This window comes from Maylandia zebra, linkage group LG8, assembly GCF_041146795.1.
Source record: "Maylandia zebra isolate NMK-2024a linkage group LG8, Mzebra_GT3a, whole genome shotgun sequence".
Taxonomy (NCBI): domain Eukaryota; kingdom Metazoa; phylum Chordata; class Actinopteri; order Cichliformes; family Cichlidae; genus Maylandia; species Maylandia zebra.
This window is the reverse complement of record NC_135174.1, coordinates 24664285-24686011: the sequence shown is the minus strand read 5'-3', so window position 1 is coordinate 24686011 and position 21727 is coordinate 24664285. Positions and strand designations below refer to the sequence as shown.

General features: G+C 39.1%; 1 protein-coding gene across 1 annotated transcript in view; it reads right to left on the bottom strand.

The window, feature by feature from the left end:
• Positions 1-18283, bottom strand: part of LOC101483580 (leucine zipper tumor suppressor 2) — a 45500-nt gene extending 27217 nt beyond the window's left edge. Inside the window, exon 1 of the mRNA XM_004556746.3 lies at positions 18029-18283. The gene's annotated coding sequence lies outside the window, so the exon portion shown is untranslated. The remainder of the gene's footprint in view (positions 1-18028) is intronic.
• Between the last annotated feature and the right edge of the window lie 3444 nt (positions 18284-21727).

Genomic DNA, 21727 nt, shown 5'->3' with positions numbered 1-21727 from the left:
GTTTTCAGCGACAGAACTTTCAAAATCAGACTGAGGGCATTGTTCTATCATTGATCCCATCCTTGTTTTGTCCTTATTATCCTTGATTGAGGAAAACGAAACTCAAAAATATGGCTAAAAGGCGCAAAAAGTAAATTGTAATAGTAGGAAACAAAACAAAAATGTGTTTATAAATCTCAGCTATCAGTAGGGCGCCCTACTTCATCTCCACCAAAAGGGTAGCTTTTGTTATTTGGGGGAAAGAAATGACTGAAACAAATTTTTCCAACATAATTGATTAATTTTAGTTTGAAGATGGTAAGGTAAAGAAAAGAAACATGTTTTCTTCAACAGGGATCGTTGGAAAGTAGATTTACACACCAAGAAAAAATAATTTAGTTATTACCATATACCTGCATTTGAAGCAGAAGTTATTCAGAGCACATTTAAAGTATTTCAGCAAAAAAAAGAAAAAAAAAAAAAAAGCTCACACTAGTAACAAAGAGATTGCAGATGATAGATTAGGGTTTAACCTGTAGGCCAGAGTGCCAACAACCATCCACATAAAGAAAGAAAAATCACAACTCTGGGAGTCAGAGCAGGTCATCTACTCTCCATCTCAAATTAGAGTTTCACTATACCCTGGAAAAAAGTTAAAATCCCAAAAGAAATTGCAAAATGTAGTTTAGATATTTTGATATTTGTTTATGAAAGCTAAACATAAATAAACTGTGACAATCATTATTTTTTTAATCATTAAAATTTATCAATTTAAAGTGAACTGTAGCCAATCACAACTGTCATAGAGTAAAAACAAGGCTATTATGTAGACAGCCTGTCTTTCCAGAGACAAACACTCACACATACAATTTTAGACACCAATATACCCAACAAGCCCTAAAAAACAAAAACAAACAAACAAACAAACATACGTTTCAAAGGAAGCTGCAAATCAAGGGCTGAAAATCTAAGCCAGTGCTGAAGTATCAAAAGCTGCAGTTCCTCTAGTGACCACTTGAGGCTTCAAAAAACAAGTCAATCCTGAGTCACTGAAGTGGACCTCCGAGCCATGCTCTTGCTACTGGTGCCTTTTGGAGAGTTTTTAATTAAATCATCTTACAAATAATATGTCCTGCTATGTGGTGAAACCCAGCCAAAAAGTTTGTGCTTCAATTGCATTGACTAAATGAAATCCTAGTATTTTATTAGCCTACACTGAGGATTAATTAGCAGGTATCTGTCTGTACATCAAGTTAATTTTAAATAATCAATGCAGACAACCAGAGTTGACAGTTAGGGATTAATATCCTGATTACATGCATAAAGATGCAGGATTACTATGAACATATGTGCATGTCTGGCAATAACAGGATTCAGTAAGTTCACAGCTACACTGTGCAGCAGTCAGGATTAAATGGGATGAGGTGCAGGAAATAAATTTAGCCACCTATTGGGAAGGACAGTGTAATAGAGTATAAGTAATGAAGATAAATGAGGTTCTGCATTTCCCAGGCTTTCAGGCATGCGCACACAAAAGCATGTGAACACACACATGCAAACACAAAAAACACAGGGCCCAGTGGACACCCTATTAAGAAATAGGGTGGCGTCCCACTTCTTCCTTGTCCAAACACTGCCATCCCATAGCACTTAGAATAATAAACCTAATGCTCAGCCATGTACCAAAGGTTGCAGGCGGGTTAACAAACTCGGTAAGAGGCAGTTGGACTTTTACACACTCAACAAAAGGCCATTCAAAAAACAGGGAAGTGGTGTAGCATAAAGGAGCACCATGCAAACAGTCATATTGACAGTATCCTGTAATAATAAACTTGAAAGCATGTAATTGATTTTCACTTGACCTCTGTTGTAAATTGTAAATGTGTGGTTATCTAACAGTATAAATGTAGGGGGGAAACATCGAATGGAGACTGGAAACATTGTGTTCAGAATTCTGAAATCATACAGATGTTTGTTTAAAGTGGATAAAATAGGCAGTGAGGGGGAAGTGAATCCAAGGAGGAAAAATGGCATGTCTGCCTTGTTTGGACAGTAAGAAGGTGGATCAGCAGAATCTCAGAGTTTTTCTCAGACATCCTCATTTAGGATCCTCACCCAGGCCAAACCTCAGACATACTCGTGCATTTTAAAAACCTCCTGGGAGAAAAATCCAGCTACTTCTTCCACGCAATGAGTAGTGGAGACTGAGAATGAGGTTACAATGAAATGAGGATGTGCATCATATTTTATTGCCTTCTTTAAGTGAAAATTAAGACTGCAGGGACAAGTAGTTGCTTTTCATTGCTGTGCATCTGTTGAAATATAGTTGAAAGCAATTTTATGTCATTAAGTCTTTCAGAATTAGCGAAAACATATACTTTGTGTTTATATCAGGGTCACAGACAGCTGCCTCTCCATTAAATGCCTTTCAAAATAAAAACACTCAGCCATTTATGTTGGAATGAAAAAAATGCAAATAAATGTTTAAGTGTAAAACATTACATCTGTTCCATTATTATGATCAGATCGTTTTAATGCAAAACAAAAGCTACAATAACTACACAATGGCTTTATTTTCAATACCAATAAGATGTGCCGACTCTTTTCTACAATGGTTTAGAGATTCTTGTACAAAATGTCAACAAAAGTAAGAAAACCAAAGAATAATCAGTTGCAAAGTTTTTTGCATCTGTAGATACATAAGCATAGCTGCACAGCACTGTGGAAAAAACCCCAAAATATGTTGTCTTATTTAACTGTGGGTTGTGTAAAAGGGGGTTGAAAGGAAAAGGAATAACTGGGAAAAGTTTTTTGTTAGGCGAGGATAGTCTGGCAGTGCGATGACAGGATGAGAGCGTATTCAAACAGTGTGCACATGTTCTTCACTTCAGATCCACTTCCCTTCTGTCTGAATAAGCTATTATGCAACACTGTGACGCAGGTCCTGCTTGACCGTGCATCCCACCTCCCACGTAGCTTCTGATCTGCACCCTCATTCATTCCCATCACCTCTCAGTCACTCAGACATCTACCGCACAGCCCCCCCCCCCCCATTCAAAAACCTTCACCTCTTTTGACTCTTTCATAGGCATATGATTTCTCTTTGAGATATATTTTTATAAGTCATAAGCATGTCTGTTTTAAAAAGAGTACATTTATGTGTCGTCCATCTCGTGGCCTCCAAGCTGGAGAATAATCAGGCCAGAAATCACACAGAGAGCAAGGAGAAATGTATTTAAAAATATCCAAACAACCAACCTCAGGGAGGGGGTCGTCCCACTTACATAAGTCAGTTACACACAGTACCTCTTACTGTGAGGAAACTAAATGAAGATGTAAAAAGGAAAAGGTGGAGGCTTCAAGAGAGCCAAGATAAATGTCTGCAACAATTCTGCCATTCAGGACTCACTTGAGACTGACAGAAACAACAAAAGACAAAGGATGAAATATTACACTGAGTTATGAGTTTCTCTTCAAACTCAAGAGAAACAGTCAAGTTTTATGTTTGATTATTTATAAAAGCCTGATTTGCGTGACCTTGAGTGAGGGCGGATGAAGCAAATGACAACAAAACTGAGGGAGAACTTAAGTCTGAAGATTAAGAAAGCAAAAGTGGGCTGCTGGCCAATATTTTTAGGTAAAGAATATTTCCAGTTTATGTAACTTGCTTCTCATTTCCAGAGATTTGTAATAGCTGAAGATTAAAGACATAAACAGGGCAAACTCCAACAAACAAAATAATTTTAAAAAGGTTATTCAATCAAATCTATCAGTATAGATATATAGTTGACACACAGAATCCCACCACTGAGTTCTAGGTCTGCTGTGACGTCTCCTTCTAGCTGGGTGTACCCAATTCTTCCCAGTCACATGGAAAAGCATGAAAGAGCCAAGATAAAACAACCTACTCGCTCATGTTGAAGGACACTAATTGTCCTGTTTTTTCCTGACAGTCAGCATGACTTTGAAACTGATGTGTTTCAATAGGAAGTAAAGTCACATGGGGATAAAAGAGTTTTCACAAGGCTTTGCAGTCTTCTGTAAATCTACACACCATGACTCAATAGTTTGTAACAATAACTTAAAGTACTCATTTTTTTGTCTCCCATATGGTTATGAAGGAATTCTGGCCCAATGTTATTACGTTACTACAGTTCATTGAGGTTTGGAGGCATTTATTTCTACACAGCTCTTTTAAGGTCCCACCCACAGTATTTCAGTTGAGTTCAAGTCTGGATTTTGATTGCATTTTCTACAACTGTATTCAGTTGTAGATTTACTGCTGTGCTGAGGATCATGCTGCCCCTGACTGTAGAATACTTTGGTGTACAGAGGAGTTCATGGTTGAGCCAATGACTGCAAGGTTCCCAGGGTCCTATGGCTACAAAACAAGTCCAAATCATCACCCCTCAGGCACAGTGTTCAACAGATGTTATGAGGTGTTTGTGCTAATATACCTCGTTTTGGTTTTCTCCGATTGCAGCTCCACTTTGGTCTCATCTGACTAAAGAAAGTTGTTCCAGAAGCCTTTTGGTTTGGCCAGATGCAGCTTTGCAGACCTAAGCTTTGCTGGTCTGTCCATTTTAGAAAGAACAGGCTTTGTCCTGGCAACCCTTACAAAAAAAGCAATATTTTTAAGTCTTTTTGTAAGTGTAACTTTGTGAACTTTAATATTTAAATGGTAACTGAGGCCTGCACAGTCTGAGATGTCAGTTACGATTCAATTCAATTCAATTCAATTTTATTTATATAGCGCCAAATCACAACAAAAGTCGCCTCAAGGCGCTTCATAGATACAGAGAAAAACCCAACAATCATATGACCCCCTATGAGCAAGCACTTTGGCGACAGTGGGAAGGAAAAACTCCCTTTTAACAGGAAGAAACCTCCGGCAGAACCAGGCTCAGGGAGGGGCGACCGGTTGAGTTTTTGGAGTTTTTCCTCTGATCTTTGTATTGTCCAACTTGCTGGAACATCCACTCCAGGAAAGACTGTGGCAAAGTCTTAACACACATCTGAACGCAGCAGACCAGCAAACTCCTAAAACATCTGCTTTTATAGAAGTGGTCACACTTTATAGTGATCAGTATTTAACAGCACCAACGATGCACTTATTTTTCCACAGGTCTACTTGGAGCTCAATGAAAACTTTCTTTTTCGCATGACTCTAGATCTGTAGCGTGTGTCTGTGAAGGTTCTCAATCATCCAGGTCATCGTAGTCAAAGGAGCTTGCAAAGAAAAGCGTCTGGACTTCTTTAAGTTACTTGAAGACGTTTCACCTCTCATCCGAGAAGCTTCTTCAGTTCTAAGGTCAAATGGTGGAGAGTCCCAGATATAAACCTAGTGGGAGTAACCCCCCACAGAGGGACAAAAGGACCCCCTGATGATCCTCTAATCGCCTGAGCCAAGGTGTGAAACTGGGTGTGGGTCCCAATCAGCCAGAGTTTCGGGTGAGTTCATTGTGAAACCTGGCCCCACCTTATCATGAGAATACCTGAGATCAGTAGCGTGTATTTTGTATGTTCAGTGGAGACATGTCACGTTATCAACCAAAAATATATCAAACTCAGTGATTCACTAGCTCAGAACTCATGATACCAATTCAGTTATTCCAGAATTTTGGTGAAGACCCATTAGATGATCATGTGCCATGTGTTTTTTGTGAATCGAGGAAAGACTGACCTTGGACTGTATGAGCAAAAATGTGGCAATTGTTGTATTTTAACCAAAAACCATATCTTTTTTTAAACCTTGCAGAGTAATTTTTATTGCCTAACCATAAACAGTAGGGTTTAGACTAACTGCCCCTTAAAAGTGGAAAATATTCACTTTGTGTACATGGCTCTGAATAAGAACATATGAATCCAGTCTGATGAAAATTCAGGATCACAGAAATGACGTTAATTCGTTTCTTAAGTTGCTGCACTGTTTATTTATTTTTTCCTGTTTTCTCATGTTCCTGGCCAGTCGTCGAGAAAGCCTGTGGGCTGCACCTCAGTCAGAGGCTGTAAGATGGATGACAGAAGGACAACAGCCAGCTGACACAACTGAGGAGTAAGTGAGTGGCAAAATGAGGGGTAGCGAAAGAGGAGAAAAACAGTGTGAGAGCAGGAAGGGAAGGAGAAAAAAATGAGAAGAGAAGCAGGAGTCAGAGATGCTGCAGGGCTTTACTGTACATCAGCACATATGGGCCTCCCTGCAGCAGCTGTGAATGTCATGATCACACTAACTACCGCCGCCAATCACATCTGCTCATGGGAATATGGCATGTTGTTTTTAAAGGTTTTTTTTTTCTCTTTTCAGACTGTGTAATCATCCACAGATGATGCAACACACAATGTGTACATGCTCTGTTCTCCTTATAGGCCATTTTGGGATAAACTTTAATTCAGGCTACAGACAACATGTGACAAAATTGTGCTCAGCTACAATGCAGAGATGCCCTCCTATGATTAAGCAGAAGAATATTTTACAGGAATCTTTGTAATTCTGTGCAGATTAATTCAGGCAGAGCAGTGCTTTGAGCTAAACACTCATGTTAACATGCTCACAGTGACTACATGCTGTTATGCAATGCATGTTTAGAACAAGTGCAATGTACAAGCTAGCATCAGGTTACTGCTGGCTCGTTGGCAGTGGTTGCTGGCTATCAGAGGCTGATTGCTTTGGCTGATAGCAGATTGTCACAGTTGCCCGTAATGTTTCCACGTTTGTCTACAAATATTCTTTGACTACTAACAAAGTGGAAATAAAATTTGAAAGAGTGCAACCCAATCTGGAAACCAAGAAGAAACCACAACAGCAGCATATAGGCTAGCAACCAAAGTAGTCACCAGACATTTTTTCCAGTTGAGGAATATAATTTTTCCCTAGTGACAAGTGGTTGCCAGGGGCTCACTGACTGGTCTGTAGGCCTGAATAATTGGGTTTTAACAATGGTTTTTCCTGCAACTGGAGCCTTCTTCACTTGATCCAACATTGTCACCATTATTGTAACATATCCAAAACAGTGGACAAATTAACCTCATGTGGTTAGTATGTAGACTCATAGCAAATGGGATCAGAAACATTTAATAAAAGTATTGCATTAACCATTTAAAAACTGCACGCATCTTTAGACGTAGTCCCCCATTTTCAGAGCATGTTCAGGTGCTTCTAGCTCTTTATGTAATCTCAGACTGACTCAATGATATCGAGATTAGGGATCAGTGCCATATAATCTGCTGCAGGACTTTTTGGTCTTTCTGACATTAAAGATAAAGGCTCTATATACAGGGTTTCCACCAGGGAAGTTGATAACCCCAGTGGCCCTGACAGGGGCAAACAATTTAATATAGCTACACTAATCTTTTCTAACAGTGATTGCAAAGCCCAGAGAAAACACAGGAGCACTGTTAGCATCTGTATTTCACACAGACGAGAGTGATGAGAAAGAGAGGCACTGGGGTCGTAATACCCAAATATAACTAGTGGGAGACCACTGATTCGCTTCATGTGGCAAAGATTATTTAGACTACTATGATTCTACTATAAAATAGTAGTTATAATATCTGCTTGGGTCTTCAATGTCATATTAAATTCAATTTCAATGCTGGTGATTTTGGCTCATAACAATATATACACACCCTTTCTTTTATAACGGTGTGTTTGTACTCTTCCCTAAATGCTCAAACTCATTCACTTTTTAAGACAGCCTGAGGCGAGATGACTAAAAGGTAGCGTTCGGTCATAAAAGATCTGCCAAGAGGAAGTTAAACTCAACAGGTAGATGTAGATGAACCTGAGGCAGATTTAATCATGGTCGCCAGCAACTGCATTTGTCTGTGGATCGCTTAGGGTCAACTGGCCCACATTAAACACTGTGAGGCAGTTGTGTGTGAACTTTCCAGGGGTTTCCCTGTGGCTGCTGTGCAGGTCTCCAGAGGCATGGGAGTCCTGCACTAGGATAAATAATTAAGGAGAAGGTAACCTACAAAAAATTCGTTTCCAGCTGATGTTTAAATCAAACCACTGGTTCAGCTTGTCTCGTGGATAGAGGAAGGCTGTTCCAAAGTTGAGGCACCACAATCTCATCTGGTGATCTCTGAATTTAAACTAAGTGTGGAACAATTAAACGACTGTTCAGATGATGGGAAAGGCCAACTGTTCAAATAAGGTCTCAGCAGATCTGCTACAATATATGAGCAAGAGCTTGTCCACGTAAGGCTTTGCATGAAATACTAAGTTTAAGTGGAAGAAAATTAAAGGAACTATTAACAAGTAGGATGGCGTGCAAGGGTTAGCTTTTTCTATAAGCAACCAAGGACGACTGAAAATGTATGTAAAGAGCAAATTTTTATTGGCTGACAGTAAAGATTTGAGTTTCCAGATGTTTCTTAGATAAACAAAAATAAGCCTGGATGAAGTTGGAGGAGAAGAAGAGAAGATTTAAAACACAACAAAACCTTGTTGGGGTGGCTGTGGCTCAGGTGGTAGAGCAGATCAGCTACTGATTGGAAGGTTGGTGGTTCGATCCTTGGCTTCCCAGTCTGCATGCCAAATATCCTTGGGCAAGATACTAACCCCAAGTTGCCCTCCGATGCGTTCATTGGAGTGTGAATGTTTATTAGTTTGCACTTGTATGAGTGGTTGTGAATGGGTGAACGAGGTATGTTGTATACAGCGCTTTGAGTACTCCGGGTGAGTAGAAAAGCGCTATGAATCAGTCCATGCTGGGGCTTAAAGACCCTGGGTCTCCCACCACCTCCACCTCTTTTTTAATAAGTTGAAGCTCAAGAAAATTCTGTAATAAGTTAATATTGTGCATCTTATTAACTTAAGTTAATTACATTTATCAAACAATTACCAAAATAAAATGACCAATCATGATTGTGACTTCTGCTTAATCTAGCAGCACTTCCAAGAAGGTAGTAAGACAGAATAGCTAAACCAAGTTGTAGCTTTTGTATTATAAAATATATAACCTATCCCCACTGGGCTTGTAATACACTGTTAGAACTCTGGCAGTATGCTTTGTAGCTCATTCAATGACTTCAGACTTAAATAGTGTCTTCTCCTACCTTCCACCCACCAAGGACACTTTTCCCTGAGTGATGTTGATGACAGCAACTTATCTCTGAAGGAAACTAAGCCCAGCCGTTCTGGTATATTATCAGGGCTGTTTACAAAACTGTAAATGTAGTCACTACTGTGACCCATTCAGAAAGTGAGTGCAGGAAAGGAGGCAGTGGCACAGGTCAAGTCTGTGGGGATGGGGAAAAACATTTGGGGATGATTAAGAGAACGAATGCAGTTACAGCGGTGGAGCAGTGATTGAGTAAAGAGAAATATGAGAGGTTCAGCCTGCTTCTCTAAACAGCACATTAGAAATTTACTGAAAGGAGAGAGCTTTTATATTCTACATTCATCGGTATTCAGGGGATGAACTCTGTTCTGTCTGTAGAATAAAAACTGGTAGAGTCATGTCCACTTTGCGTCACACTTGAATATAAAAAATAACCCTGAATTTATTTTTTTAAAGCACTGGCTGATCAGTCTATTTAAAAAAAAAACAAAGTCAGGCCAGACAGTGAAACTGAATTTAAGTATTACTGCAACAAATGAGTCCTCTTATTATCAGAAAATCTTGTCATATAAGGTAAAATGACTGTTTGAGTTTTGGAAAGTTAGTTGGGGGAAAAAAACCATCAATATATTTACTAAAAAATTAAGATTATTTTTGACATTTTGTGATATTTTATTGGCAAAACAATCAATCAAGAAAACAGTTACAAAAGGGAACCTTCTCCAGTCTCTCTGAATCACGTGCCCTGAAGCTCATCAACTGACTGACAATGTTTTTCTGACAGCTGCATACTGGCAAAACAATGACGTCAGTGTCATGACACCAGCATGAGTCAAGGGTTTGAGATTCTTATTTCAAAATCAGTGGGAATTCCTGCCTTAAACATCTGTTTATACTTGTTTTACACACTGTGGTAAGGACACCACTTGTGGGCCTAACTACATGTGTTACATTTTTCTCCTTCATCTTCAACATTTGCTCTAAAATCTTCTGTCTTTGCTTTAGTGGCTTTCTTTTGTCTTCTCTTTACGATGCCTTCTCTCGTTCCCCATCTTCTGTCACATGCACACCAATGCTTCATTGCTGAATATTTTATAAATCAAGCAATTTCACCTTTATAAGTTCAAGCTATGAATTCTTTTAGACAGAAAATCAACAGGTTAACATTAAAGTCATTTCCTAGTTGCACACCCTTTGTATAATACACAAACATAAGTTGATCATGTTGACATATAACATATTGAAGTTATTGTACTACATGTGGTTCTATGGGTTTTTGTAGAGGTATAAAAAAGTCCTGGGAAATCTTCTAGAAACAAAAACTTTTGGCCAAAGTTTTGGAAGTCAAAAGTTTTAAAATATGGATGGAGGGTGCTTTGGCACCATGGTCCATTTGCATTGAAATGGGGCCATTAGTCAAAGCACCGGGAAAGGAGACAAGGAGGACAAAAAATGGCAATTTAGAAGGTAAAAGATGTCCACAGATAAATGGCTGCTGCACTTGAAAATTGGGACAAAGCAAAAAAATAAAAAATAAAAATCACATGAGATTTAACAAAGGAGAGAAACTGGGAGGCCTGAGTGTAACATTCATCTGCTGTTAAATCCTCCAAATACTCCCCATCTTAATCTGTATTCTTCAAAATTTAATGATCACAGACACAACCTGGTCGCGTCAGGAGAGATTAGGCAGAAAAGAAGGCCACAAAATGTCCTGTCTGGTTCCCAAGCTCAGGCATCTGAGGTCTCTAAAACCTCAGCCCCTGCCTCTCAGTGCCCTCAAACAGCTGTTCAGTCCAGCTGTGCAAAGAGCTCAGAGCTGGCTAGGAGTACCAAACCAAATCCTCGACAGGAGCTCAGGTCACAATGCTCAGCAGTAAATTAAACCTGCAAGTTATTTTAATTGTGGGGTGCATTTTTTAAAAAAATATAAAGATTCTCCATTATTTTTTATTTGTATGGCCATAATGGCCCCCGTCACGTATCTTTCATATAATAAATCTAGGATATCTACCAAAATAGGGGCTCTGTTATTCATAACACCTTTTCCAAGCAGAGTTCTCAGGCTTTTCATGGATTTTGAACCAAAATGTAGCCATGCTGGTGCCCCCAAAAATAGGTCCTAGGTCCATTCCCAAAGGGGGAAAAAACCCTTTCCAATTCTATTTTTACAATACAAATGTCATTTTTTAAAACCAGCTGTTTTTATTTTATTAGATTGGGTTGCTGTTACTGAAGCAGAATAGACATGACCATTTATCCAACAGTTAGAAATAACAGGAAACTGCTTAAAATTACTATCAATAAGCTAAAAGATTCAGTTTAGTATATGAGGACAACTCCTTGCTATAGCACAGACTCCGAAAGTGACATGGGTTGATCTATTAGGCAGAATTCTATGCTGGTTCTTAGTCGTTACACTTCATAGGAGAGCTAAAAGTAGAGGAGGCTAAAAGCAAAGGGTCAGCAGTTTAGAGGTGTGACAAAGTGGATGAGTAGTTGAAATACTCCATTCATCTCAGAAGTATTGACTTTTTGCACATTAAGCACATTATTCTCTACATGTGTTTATTGGCTATGATTTGCTATTGTCAAAGTAACACTGCTGCACTTAGTATCCCAGGTTTGTTTGTGTAAGCATTATGTTGACGTCAAAATCAAACATTCAGCAGATTAAAGCAAATACTTGGTCCCATGTTGCTTTATAGTTTATTATGTTGCAGATTGACTCATTTGTGCATACTGACACTAGTTCTTCATTCTTAGTCTTCTTGTATGTCAGGTGTGGGAAAGGCCCGCTCCACATATCCTGATTTTTAAAGTACTGATGATGTCATGACTGACTGTTTTTTGTTTTTTTTTCATAGGAATGTTTCCTTTTGTTTTTCAGGACACAAAGTGATTTCTTGAATATTTTCCTTCCATACAGAGCCATCAGAAAAGTAGCTTTATGTGATTCTGACATAGAGGTGTGTTGTGTTACCAAGTTCATCTGCTTTTTGGTTTTTGTTAATTAAGTTAATTTGGGGAGATTTGTTCAGTTTCACATATAATGGTGGTCACTGTAAATATATCGCTCATCTCTGGGAACCCGAAATGTCTGCTGAGTCTGCTTCCTTGACACTTGAGTCAGACTATTTGACTGCTACATCTATAGCTTCTGTAATATCTGTATCTATAATAGTTTCATTCACAACTGTAAACTGTGGTTTAAAAAAAAAGAAGAAGAAGAAGAAGCCAGGCAAAGCCTTCCCCGTCAACTCATGTAACATATCCCCATCTTCATGAAGAACCACACTGACAAGTTAAAGGCATAAAAATATGCCGATATGTGTGAGGAGGAGTACTCATAGTGACAGCAGGAAGAAGAGCAACTAGTGTAAATGACAACTTAATCCAGTAACCTAATTACTCTGACACTGAGCTGAAATAAGAGTAGTGCAAATAAATGAGGCATAAAAAGTAATTATGGCTACTTTGGTCCTTACTTTGGTTTGGTTGTCATGTATACTTTTACTCATAAATACCAATTTAGCATATTTGTATGCTTAGATGTATTACTTTCATTTTACAGAGTCAGGAAAACCATGTTTAAGCCAGGCTTGGTGTTACTTTACCAAAGTTTTCCTGCATATTGAGAAGTTTACCCTCCAACAAAGAGGTTTTATCCTTTAACCTTTCATCAGTTTTATGTAAGAGAACCTTTGTTTACTGAAGCTTAAAAGAAAAAAAGACAGGAATACAGGCTTTTTAAACAAATCGTGCTGTCGGAACCCCCTGAAAGTAATTTTCCATCAGCTAAAATAATCATTCGCGGCTTCATCCTTCGTTTACAGTATTAGAAGAGAACTGAAGTCAAGGTATTGCATCAGAGAAAGTATGACTTTTTCCTCAAAAGCTAGTTCTTAGACAAGAAAAGCCCTGGATTAGAGTTGATGTCCTCGTACTTAGCCTGCCAAGGTGTTCTGGTTTCCATAAAAAATTCCTATTATCACATCCTATTGTATTAATATATAAAAATACAGGAACTGACAAGAGTACAAAGAATTGCCCTTTCTTGTCATTTACAGACGTGTGCCCAGCAACACAGGCTCAAGGACTGTTTACAAAAGCAGAAAGTAATTATAAATGCACTGTAGGTCAGAGGAGGAAACACTGCCTATCTAATCATATCACAACAAAAAGAGATTTGGAATTTCACTATAAGCTATTTGAAATCAGTAACTCTAACAGTGGGAAAACGGAGGGCACACAGTTAAAGCCGCCTGGTCACAGCTCACTTTGTTTAGTCAACATCTTCAACAACCTGCAGTCTTTCAGCTACCTGAAACCCCCATTCAGCTCATCTGTACACAGTCGAAAAAGCATGGATTTTATATCAGCCCACAGCAAGTCTTCCTTTAAGACATAATTCCCAGCGAATTATTGATCTTCAAGTAGAGCTCTATTCCTTCTTCTGTAATGTTGATACTAATAAAAGCTTGTATCCAATCTTCTTCTCCAGCTATTTGTGTTAAAAGCCTCACTAAGTCCCAGCATCATAATTTCAGACAGTTTTAAAACACTGTTGTGTGGGAAAGTTTGCAACAACACTAATTACAGTAAGCAATCATTGAGAGGAGAACAAATTCAACACAATGAGGCGCTGCATAAACAAAGAAACCCAGTAATTACTAAATCTGCACTTCATGTGGCGTGATGGGCCCTCACGAAGACTAAATACAACACATGTTTTTACGTTCCTGACAGCTCCCGCTATCTTGCCATTGTTCCCTTGTCTTTTAAAGTTTCTCTCATATTATTATTCCTTCAAGGAGACAGTTTGTGCAGCATAAAACAAACAATAGAGGGCCACGACCTTTAGTTTAAAGAGCTCAAGGGCAACGTTCACAGCAGCACAACTGAGAAGTATCAGAGAAAACAAAAACAATATGGCCTTTTAATACTAATATACACTCATACCTCCAGCTCAGCCTTCCTGATTAAAACAAGTCTGACTAGAAACAAACAAGGTGTGGTGCCACGAGAAGACACATTACATGACCAAATGCGCACTGCACTAAAGTAAACCTCCCTATCAAAACAGTGCTTTCTCTTCTAGTGCTTGGGGTGATTTTAACTGGCAGCACATACGGTGCCTCAAGGCCGCCAGTGTCTCATACACACAGTTTGTTTCATAATAATCACATAAAAAGCTGAAAAATGTGATTACATTAAATGAGCACATAAGTATTTGCAAGCCTGAATTAGCAAAACCTTTTCTGCAGCTTGACTAGTCTTGGATTTTGGGAGTTTTGTAGGTGTAACAGGTGTTTTCCCACATGCAGCCTTTAACTAGGATGAATAAACTCAACAACATGCAAACTACAGGCAACTGTGGCAATCTGCAAATGACCAAAAGAGGGTTCATTGTAACACCCTCTCTGGCAGGGACAGCCAGCAACCACTCGTCAACCACGGGGTCAGGTAACATTTTCCCAGGGGTGGTCGCCAACTGGTCTCTAGGCCTGTGTGACTGATGGTTCAAGCACCCTACTGACACTTTTATTTAAAGGTTTCAACTAGGGCTGGGCCATATTATACCGTTCACGGTAATACCGGTATAATGTTAGGCAACGATAGGAAAATGAAATATCGCGATAGAATATGAGTAAAACGCGCATGCGCAGCGCCTTTGTTTTCATACGCACATGGCCGATTGTTGAGTGAAACAGATGAACCAGAATTGGTTTGTAAAAATGGTGCAACTTCCGTGATGTGGAACTGGTTTGGTGTTTGTCCGTCAGATACACGACAAAGCACATTTTTTTGCAGAACATGCAAGCGGCCATCGTTATTGTCGTATTTGTCGGACTAAGATGCCCTTAAATCTGGGAGTAATCTAGGTCCTAAACTCCGTATACTTCAGGTCAAACGAACACTGCAGCATCACTAAGAGTTAAAAACTGTCTAAATTCTTTCATCTTTAATAAAACGATCAGCATTGCTGCTTTACCAGGTGTAACTATGAAGTTTAACTTCCAGGCATCCATGAAAACAAAATGTATTACATTTAACGGAGTTAGAAGCTAGCAGGAAGCTAGCGGAAGTTAGCTCGCTAGTTTCGCTAGTTACCTAAGCATGATATAGCATGTTCTGACTGAGAGATTTCTGAAAAAAATCAAACGTACAGCTCTGCTATCACTTCCAACATAAATGAAGACAGGAAACTAAACAGCATTGACGTTTGTAGGGTTACTGAAGTTGGGCTAGCTGGTATATAATGATGTGCTACGTGATCGCTAGCGACACAGCTATGTTAGCATAACATAAACAGTGAAGCTGGAGGACGAACACTAACACTTTTCCACTTATAAAAGTTAACGTTAAGGTTCCTCATGGTTAGAGACAAATGCAATCGCATGGCAGGATGCTGTAAAAGGACCAATCTTCAGTCAGGAGAACAACTGAGATAATCCGTCCACAATACGAGGTTAGTCGTTAGTATACTGCAACAACATGGGAATAGAGCCGCTGCCAGAGAATTCAACATTAATGAATCAATGGTACAGAATTGGAGGAAGCAAGAAGAATGAGTTTAATAAAGTTTGATTTATCTGACTGCTTTGTTTCGCTTAATGTGCCTTATAATCCCGTGCACCTTATGGTCCGAAAAATAGGTACTGCACACTGCAGTTTAATGTTGCAAAGCACCTCTTTTTAACTTCAGTGGATATTATACGTGGTTATGCTCAGGATATGTCAGCCCATTTCTACTGGAAATGCCTTTTGGTTAAACTTTCAGCAAGGAATTTGCATTTGCACTGTTACATTTTTATAAAGCTTTAATGTACATAAAAACCAGCTTCTTGTTTAAGTGAAAATAAATGGAAGGTTGTCTTTTTGCGCTAGTAATGTTGTGGAGTTGTATTTTGTCTCGCATCAATTATATCGTCAGTTATATCGTTATCGCAAATTTTCAAATATATATCGTGATAAATATTTTTGGCCATATCGCCCTGCTCTAGTTTCAACATATACAATACAGGACAGAAAAAAACAAAACAAACACAGATTTGTTAACCAAGCAAAATACTGGTCATCACACCCCAACCCTAAACATCGAGAGTCATGATTCACCCGTCATGCAAAAAGAGAAGAAAATAAAAACACAATGCGGGATATGTCTTAGTGTCAGGAGTGCTCTTTTATGCTGACAAAGCACTCCTCTAGAAATTAGGGAAGCTTGCCGTGTGCTTAGAAAAATCACTTGACAAATTATCAATGCAAATAGGCTGTCTAGCCTCTCACTGACAAAGCTGCTCAGGTGCGGGTTTGACCTTGCTTTGTATGTTTAAGCAGAAGAAATTTCAATACAGCATCCTGCAGAGTTGTGGGGGTTTGAAGGCCGGAGCTTGCCCTACTGTTCGCTTTGTTTGCTCTTTACTATGTTATCTTGTTCCAAGCATTTGGCCTTTTGTTTACAGATGACTGAGCTGCGAACCTAAAATAGAGGGAATGTTGTTGTTTTTTACCTCATTATTAAAATAAGTGCACTTAGGGTTTTTCGGCAGCATAAATCCTTCTTAATATAGATGTAAACTTTTTTGTGTTTCACAGATTTTAATTTTAATCAAAGTGTGGCCTCACAGCACACCGGGCAACAGTACTGTAAATGTGCGTCTGAGTCGAGCCAATTTCCACTGCAGACAGCGTCACGGGGGGAATGCCATTCATTTTAAGAATTCACATATGTTGCTGCTCTGTCCCAGGGGCAGGTCAGGCAGTACTTGAGTGAATGTTAACTGCTCTCTCCTACTTTCTGTTGTCATTGGGTCATAAAATCTGCCACTGCCCCCAAAGACTTCATGTTTGCTTGTTGTTAAGTAAAACTTTTTCTGAGCTCCTGCTGGTGTTATTCATTCTGGTTGACAGCAGCAAACCAATCCTAAAACAAACTCACCGCCTGTGGAGCAGGCCTAGATTTTCAGGTCTCCTGTGATGCTGCACGTTTGGTCATTTCTAGCTTTAGAAAAGACCAGAAAGCCACAAAGGAAAAACACATTCCACATCATGTAGACCCAAAGTGTGGGTGGAAACAAATAACAAGGTTTTATTCCTTATAATAATCACTTTAATAACTTAATAACTGACTAATAACTAATATAACTTTAGCCTACTGATGTCCACATTACAATTTAAGGGCTAAAGCAAATATACATCCACACAAAGTGTAACAACCAACCAAAACTCACAAATTTAATATACTACATAGACTAACAGAAAGAATTGCTGCCAATGTGAATGTTTTATTGGTTTCTTATAGTTCGCTAGGGGGACAAAAAAACTAAGGTGTATTTTGGGTCAAATTTAAAGGCTCTTATTGCCATGAGGGCCCACTTTTAGCACTCAACATGCTTAGGTTATTGTACATACAAATTTTGAGGAGATCGTGTGAAAGACACCCACTGATTCTTCATAGAAATGACAACTTTAAGTAGTTCGTAGAAAAGCAATCATGTCCCTAAGACTAAAATAATGCACAGCAATTAGCCAGCTCTCCATTTCTAAACAGATAAGATAGAAAGAAACCAGATTAGTCTTGAAGAGACCGATGAGGAGGACATGCTGGAAGTCCACGATAATGAAACTGTTGATTTATAATCTACACTGAAGCTGAAGTCTGGACAGGAAATGAGTCTGGATACACTACAGGAGGCACTTTGTTGTGTCTAAACCCACCCAACCTGTCATGAGCGATGCACACATCGATTAAAAAAAAAAAAAAAAGGGAAGTGAGACTTTTTAAAGTGCAAAAGAAAAAGAACCTACTCTTTATTTCCCAATCATACACCTGTGTGGAGTAGGTGTGACAAAGTTGGATATCTGTGCGTTCAAAGTAAACAATAAGACACACATGCTTTGGCACAACTCAACCCCGACATAAAGCCACGCACACTAATTGTATCATGTTTTCATTGATTGTTAGGTTAGTTAGAGCCTACCGTATACAGAGTGCTGTGGACAGTCCGGGACAGTTGCTCTGCTCTGTTGTGGAAAAATCTGAGGAGGAAAATCAGGATGCCTCGGGAATGTTTTTTTTTTCTTCTTTTTAAATTGTCTTATCCACAAACTCGTAACTTTAGCCACGGCTGAGCTGACAAAACTGCATGTTCAAGTCTTGCTCAAGCTGTCTCGTTACTCTTCCTGTCGCTGAAAGCGCGTTTGTTGCTTTGCGAGGAGCTGAACGGGAGCTGCTCGTATTTCATTAGAGAGGCGGAAAGCTGGTGAGAAAAACTGACGTTACATCCGGTAATATGTTTCAAAATAACACTGTTTACAAGGAATAAATGTCATAAGATTTTCATTCAAACATTTTCAGGCAAAGAAATTTTTAAAATAAAACTGAAAAAATAAATAAATAAAAGCGAACAAACAACAAAGTGCAACTATATTAAAAGAATATATCTTCATTAATTCAAAAAGGTTCAAAAAGAGTCCTTCAATAGTCCTGGGAGGTGTTTATTTGATTTGAGGGGTTATTTATTTATTTAATTATTTATATTTGATCCGCAACAATACTATTAGCTCTTGAGGTTTTAAAATATAGAGACTGATTATTCTTTTTTTCATTTCAAATTATCATTTTGTGCATTGAACCTAAGTAGAAATTGCTTGGGGTCTAGTAGATTTCTTTTTTTTTACATTTTCTTCTTAATTTAATGCTAATTTAAATTATATGTTTATATTTAAATTCTATCTTTATATATTACAAAAAAAAGCATGAGTGAAGTTGGTTATCCGAGATTCACCTACCGTTGTGGTTTTAATAAAATAGCAGTAAGTTAAAAAATACTTATTTTATAAGTTTCTTGGAAAGAATTTATAGAGGACAGTGGTTAAACAATAGTAATAATGATCATAATAACCTACATCATTTTGCCATTAATCTGTAAAAGTTTGTCATTAGGGCAAGAGGTTTCTCCAGTATTCTGCATATTGCACAGAAATTGTAAAAGCAAACATAAAGTGGCAGCAGGATGTTAATTTTAGAAGTCATAGCAGGACCAAAACGCGCACACTCTTAGCTTACAGTTTCTTTCGTACATCAAACAAACACTAAGGCATGTTATATGATCAGAGGGGGCAAAATAACAGAAACAACATGCTTTTACTTTGAAGCCCACTTGATAGCTTCCCGCTGTGAGGTGCTTTCGGTACATGAACTGCGATAAACTAAGCCCTTAACAATTACTCAAAGCTTAGCTTGATAAAACCTTAAACAAAGTCTTTACAACAAAAAGTAACGATTTATGTCATGGGAGATTGACCCCCAATTGACCCCATAAGCCAGGTAATTCCACACAATGTAATATAAACACAAGTATGTTTGCACAACACCTGTACACGGACACACACTTTTATCCAGCAAGCCCAGTGTGACTTTCAGATGCCCCTAAATACAGAAAAATATGTCTCTAAAAGCTATTTGCAGCAGTCTGAAATATTTAACAGTGCATGTTTACCACATTAAAACACCACACTGTTTAATTACAGCCTATCAATCGGCAGATGGTACCGCTCTGATTGGGTTGTAAAGGGATCATAGTCCCACAGTACAGTTTTGTGATGAAGATAACGTACCCTAGATTCAAAGCCTGCTCCAGCACAACCAGTTCTTTGCTCTGTATTCTAAATATGTAGAACGAGGTCACACCTAACGAACCTCAACCCTCTCAGACAAGCTTTTATGCTCCAGAGGAGTGAAAGAAGGCTATATATGCACAGTCGCACAGAGGGTTCAGATCAAAAACAGCATCAAAACTCTCGTTCTTTTGGTTATTTTTAGAGCTGAACGTTGACTGATATGTCAGTCCAAAGTTAAATATAAGTCCACACAGAGAGAGTGATATATAGACATATAGATAGTCTCATAATAACACAAAATATGAACAGAAAAACTGTAAATAATCAAATCGTCCTGTCTGAATGCATGGTTGGAATAACCTGTTGTGTTTTACTGTTATAATATAACTTGAAATAATACATTTTTGAGCCATCTTAGTTCTGTCTGTACACAATTTTATGGCAATTCAAACCAAGACGCACATAGCTTCCAGTTCTAAAAATAGAAGCCAAGGCAAATGTACATTAAACCTGTGTTCTTTCCACTGACCACAAGGGACCAACTCCTCTGATGTGACCATTAACCATGTGTGACAATCATGGTGACAATGTAGGATCAAGGGATAAAACTCCAGTCACAGGTTTAGCGACCAGCCAGAGAGCCATCTGGCATGGTCTCTGTCTGAAAAAGAAAGAAGAAGAAAAAAATCAGTTTCCCAACCAGTTGGGAGTACTTCCTGGAGTTTGATGGCAGTCATTGTGAAAATGATTGTCGGTCACTGGTCTGTGTGGTGTGTTGTGCTGTGGTCGTAGTTTGAATGAAAGTAACAGACAAGGATGCCTTGAAATCACATTTAAACAACTTCTAAGCCCTGGGGCAGACAAGGTTCACCCTGAGTTCCTGAAGGCTCTGGATCCTGTAGGGTTGTCTTAGTTGATACACCTCTACAATTTTGCGTGGAGATCAGGTGGGGTACCTCTGGATTGGCAGACCGGTATGGTGGTTCACATCTTCAGGAAGGGGGACCGGAGGGTATGTTCCAACTATAGGGGGATCACACTCCTCAGCCTCGCTGGAAAAGTCTATGTCAGTGTGCTGGAAAGGAGAGTCCATCCGTTAGTTGAACCTCAGATAAAGGAGGAACAATGCGGTTTTGTCCCAGGTCGTGGAACTCTGGACCAGCTCTTTACCTTTTCAAGGATACATGAGGGGGCAAAGGAGTTTGACCAACCAGTCTACATGTGTTCTGTGGACTCGAAGGGCATTCGACTGTGGGAGGTGCCTCAGGACTATGGGGTGTCTGGCACGTTGCTATACAATTTGATCCTTATACAACCATTGCAGGAGCTTGGTCCGCATAGCTGGCAATAAGTCCGATTCATTCCCAGTGGGAGTTGAACTCCGCCAGGGCTGCCCTTTATCACCGATTCTGTTCATAATTTTTATGGACAGAATTTCTAGGTACAGTCCAGTGGTGGAAGGCTTCCAACTGGATGGTCTCAGAAAACTGTCTCAGCTTTTTGTAGATGATGTGGTTATGTTGGCTTCATCAGGTGGTGGCCTCCAGCTCGCACTGGAGCGGTTCGCAGCCGAGTGTGAAATAGTGGGAAGGAAACATCTTTGGAAACATCTTGACTGCAGTGCTATAGTACAACTTTTACTTATTTTTTCTGGTTTTGATCACACTTTTTCAGGTTTTACTGTCACAAACAAGGGTTTGCAGACAAACATGAAAAACTACAGGCAACTGTGGCAATCTGCCAGCAAGGTTTTTAGTGCAGCACCTTCACTTCATCCAGAGAGTGGGAGCAACCTCCAGGAAGCACTGCCAACCAGGTGGGGGATTTTTTCCCCATAACAGTATTGCATCCAGTTTGCTGGACAACTTTGGGTAAAGTGTGCATGACGTCATATGAGAAAATTCAATAGTATGGGAACAGAGCACTTAGTTTCCTTGATTTGTGGCTTCAGTAGAACCTTTCCTTATAGATTAATGGGCTGAATCACTAGTTTCACACTTATCAAATATAGCACGATGGTCATGTTGCAAAGTTTGGTCCTCATTATTGTCTAAAAG